This window comes from Meriones unguiculatus, chromosome 1 (genome assembly GCF_030254825.1).
Source record: "Meriones unguiculatus strain TT.TT164.6M chromosome 1, Bangor_MerUng_6.1, whole genome shotgun sequence".
Taxonomy (NCBI): Eukaryota; Metazoa; Chordata; class Mammalia; order Rodentia; family Muridae; genus Meriones; species Meriones unguiculatus.
The window spans coordinates 149,159,258-149,164,105 of record NC_083349.1 but is presented as its reverse complement, the minus strand read 5'-3'; the positions used below and the strand labels follow the sequence as shown (position 1 = coordinate 149,164,105).

The following is a 4,848-nucleotide window of genomic DNA, read 5'->3' as shown; positions in this document are numbered from 1 at the left end:
AGGGAAGTCCTGAGGGCAGCTGCCCTGTTTCTGGGTTTCTTGTTGCAAATTTAATGATCAGCTGCTGTGACCCAGTTGGACATCAGGCGCGCCTCAACTGTTTGTGCTTGTGTCTGGAGCACAGCTGAGTGCTGGCGCCTCGGCCCCACTAGACTGCTAGACTTTTTCTAGGGAAGGATTGGGTGATTTAGATCAGTACAGTTTCCTTCCTTCCCCGTGGATTCTCTGGAGACACGGACTCCTAGTGTCTTTTTTTGCCCTGGTGCACACTGCTCAGTGTCCGCCAGCTGGCTGGCCACAGAAATTTGCCTGTGCCTGGAGCACAGCTATGTGATGGCGGCTCAGTCTCTGCCAGCTGTCTGGTGCGCAGAAACTGCCTGTGTCTGCCTTTGTGGCTTTTGGGAGTCTGAGTGGCTCCCTAAGCTGGGTACATATATTCTTTTTGGGAGTCTGAGTGGCTCCCTAAGCTGGAACATATATTCTTTTCAGCACCTCACAGAACCGTCTCCAAATTGAATGTATGCTTGGTTACAAAGCAAGCCTCAATGAAAACAAGAAAATTTAAATAACCCATGGTGTCTTATCAGACCACCATGGATTAAACCTAGATTTCAACAACTACACAAGCAAGAAAAAAACTACAAACTCATGGAAACTGAACAACTCTCTACTTAATAACCACTGGGTCAAGGAAGAAATAAAGAAATTAAAGACTTTCTAGAATTCAATAAAAATAAAGGCACAATATACCCAAACGTATGGGACACAATGAAAGCAGTGCTAAAAGGAAAGTTCGTAGCACTAAGTGCCTTCATAAAGAAATTTGAGAGTTCTCATACCAGCAGTTTAAAAGTACACCTAAAATCTCTCGAACATAAAGAAACAAACCTACCCAAGAGGAGTATACAGCAGGAAATAATCAAACTCAAGGCTGAAATCAATAACTTAGAAACAAAAAGAAAAATACACAGAATCAATGAAACCAAGAGCTGGTTCTTTGAGAATATCAACAAGATAGACAAACACCTAGCCAAACTAAGTAAAAGGCCAGACAGAGACAGTATCCAAATTTAAAAAGCAGAAATTAGAAAGGGGACATAAGAACAGACACTGGCAAAATAAAAATAATTATTAGGTCTTACTTCAAAAGCCTTTATTTGACTCGATACACAACTTGTACGCCTGGGAAAACCCTTTGTTCCCTCTCGCCTGGCTGGCAGTGCGGAGGCCGCGCCATGCCTAGAGTTACAGTAAAAGACGTTAACCAGCAGGAGTTAACCAGCAGAGCTCTGGCAGCCTTTCTCAAAAAGTCAGGAAGCTCAAAGTCCCGAATGGGCGGACACAGTCAAGCTGGCCAAACATAAAGAGCTTGCCCCCTGTGACGAGAACTGGTTCTACACACAAACTGCTTCCACGGCATGGTGGTGCAGGGGGTTGGCTCCATGACCAAGATCTACGGAGGACCTCAGAGAAACTGTATCAGGCCCAGCCACTTCAGCAGAGGCTCTAAGAGTGTGGCCTGCAGGGTTCTCCAAGCTCTGGAGAGGCTGAAAATGGTGGAAAAGGACCAAGATGAGGGCTGCTAGCTAACACCTCAGGGACAGAGATATATGGACAGGATTGCTGGACAGGTGTCAGCTGCCAACAAGAAGCATTAGAACAAAGGATGCTGGGTTAATAAATTGCCTCATTCATAATCTGAAAAAAAAAGCCTTTATTCCACAAAATTGGAAAATATAAAGGAAATGGACAATTTTCCTGAAAGATTTTACTTGCCAAAATTAAATCAATTTCAGGTAAATAATTTAAATAGTCCTATAAGCCCTAAGAAAATAGAAGCATTCATCAAAGGTCACCCAGGCAAAAAAATCCCAGGGCCAGATGGTTTCAGTACAGAATTCTACCAGACATTCAGAGAAGAACTAATACCAATACTACTCAAACTATTGCACAAAATAGAAACAGAAGGAACATTCCCAAGCTCATTCTATGAAACCATAGTCACCCTGATACCTAAACCACACAAAGACTCAACAAAGGAAAAGAATTTCAGACCAATTCTCATGAACATTGATACAAAAATACTCAATAAAATACTCACAAATCAAATCTAAGAACACATCAAATACATCATCCACCATGATCAAGTAGGTTCCATCCCAGGGATGCAGGGATAGTACAACAAATGAAAATCCACAAATGTAATCCACCATTTAAACAAACTGAAAGAAAAATCACATGATCATCTCATTAGATACAGAAAAGGGCTTGGCAAAAAATCCAACACTCCTTCATGGTAAGTCTTGGAGAGATGAAGGATACAAGGCACATGCCTAAACATAATAAAGACAATATACAGCAAGCCAATAACCAACATCAAATGGAAAGAATTGTAAAGCAATTCCACTAAATTCAGGGACAAGACAAGGCTGCCCATTCTGTATCTCTTCAATATAATACTTGAAGTTATAGCTAGAGCAATAAGACAACTAAAGGAGATCAAGGGAATACAAATTGGAAATGAAGAAATCAAAGTATCCCTATTTGCAGATGATATAATAGTATATATAGGTGACCACCAAAATTAGACCACAGAGAACTTCTACAGCTGATAAACACCTTCAGCAAAGTGGATGGATATAAAATTAACTCAAAAAAAAATCAGTAGGCCTCCTGTTTACAAACGACAAACAGGCTGAGAAAGAAATTAGAGAAACTACACCCTTCACAATAGCCACAAATAATATAAAGAATCTTGGTGTAATTTTAGCCAAGCAAGTAAAAGATCTCTCAGACAAAAACTTCAAGTCTCTGAAAAAAGAAATTGAAGAAAAAATCAGAAAATTGAAAGATCTCCCATGCTTGTAGATCAGTAAGATTAACATAGTAAAAAATGGTGATCTTACCAAAAGCAGTCTACAGATTCAATGCAATTCCCATCAAAATACCAAGACAATTTCTTTACAGACCATGATAATAGGGCTAATAATACATGTAGAAAGCCAAAACCTTCATTTTTTTTCTTCTTTTTATTTTATTTTTTTTATTTTATGCTTCTTTGGGAATCTCTTGAGGTAAATATTTTGGGAAGCCTGGAGAACTTCACTACTGTGATCTATCTTTAAGCCATCTTTCGTGGTTACTGACCTCTCTGACTCATTATGCACACAAAGACACACACTGAAATGTGTATCTGCAGAGGCAATACAATTTTCAGCATCCATGCTGTGCAGTACTATTCAGAAGATCACCCGAAGGACCAGAAAAATGGTTCAGTGGATAAAGGCACTTGCTACCAAGCCTGATGACCTGAATGCAGTCTCTAGAACTAATGTAATGGAAGGAGAGAACTGACTCCTCACACTGTCCTCTGACCTAGACACATGTACTGTGGCATACGTGTGTCTGCATACGTACACATACACAAAATGAGTAAATAAAATACAACTTTTAAAAATTTGCAACTCATCTAAGGAGTGATGCCTAAATTCTGTGACCATGCCATGAACCATCTCCATTGACAGAGTTCAGCATCAGGAGACTCCTCAATGGATTATACACACATTAACACACACGTACACACTCACACATATACATATGCATGCACACACATACACACACACACATTTTTTCCTAGAAAAAGAGTCATCAGAATTTACCCCCCGCCATGTTTACTATGAACATGGTCTCAGAACTTAACACTGTGACTGACATCTGACCTTCATTATCTTTAGATAGATGATTAACAAAACACACTTATAGGCATGCCTGGGATGGCATTTCTGGCGAGTCACATCTGACTTCATGAGTGGGTGACTTCCTTGATGGAACCATCATACAGACGCATTTCTGAGGGATAGTGCAATGATAACGGGGAGGTTCGGTGGAGGTATGTCCTTAGAACTATGTCTTGCCTCTGCCCCTTGTTGTATTTCCCTTCTCTACTTGGCCATCAAGTTGTGAACCGCTCTCCTCCATCACAGCCTCCCTGCCATAAGGGACTCATAGCTCTGAGGCTATCAGCCTAAATAAGTTCCTCATCCCTTGTTTCTGTTAGGTATTTTAGTCCCCACAATGATAAGGTTACAATGCACTTTCTCTGAGAAGCCACAGAAATTTCTCTCAAGTTTTACTATCAGGAATATTTGTACTACATATGAGTGTGTGTGCATATGTGTGTGTGAATGTGCATGTGAGTGTGTGCATGTGTGTGTATGCATGTGCTTACACACACCCAAGATCTCTTTTCTTGATCATCGTCCGGCTTTACTTTTTGACTCCTTAACTAAGCTAGGCTGTCTCCATGCCTGTCCCCTATGCTCTAATGCTGGGCACACAGGCTTGAGCTATCATGCCATGGGCACTGGGAGTCTGAATTCAGATCCTTGTGCCTGTAGAGTGGACACTTCAATGACTGAGCCATCTCCATAGTCATTTCCTACTTCTTACAAAACAATGGTCTTGCTCAAATGTTCATGCACATATTTCTATTTTTACCACAAACTCAATGTCAACTTTGTGTCTGATCACATTTTATATGTATATCTATCTTACTCTGTACTTTTTCCTTCCCCTAATTTAACTGTGTCCTCTGGTCAACAATTGAAAGCTAATTAATGACTATGGAAAATTTAAGAGCTCTATAATGAAAATAAAGCATCCTCTAACAAAGGCATCATCTTTGGAGAACTCCACACAAGCTTCAAGCTTCCTGACATGGCATGCTCCATGGTGAGGCGATTCTTCACAGTTTTGGAGGTAAAACACTGAAAACTTTATATGTAACCCTTTAAGCTTCCACATATCTACCAATACTTGAATTTCAACTTTCACCTAATGTCTCAAGGC

General features: G+C 40.3%; 1 pseudogene; it reads left to right on the top strand.

Annotated features, from left to right (window-relative positions):
- The first annotated feature begins 1,235 nt into the window (after positions 1–1,235).
- On the top strand, positions 1,236–1,684 carry LOC110553752 (small ribosomal subunit protein eS19-like; annotated as a pseudogene).
- Positions 1,685–4,848: the final 3,164 nt, after the last annotated feature.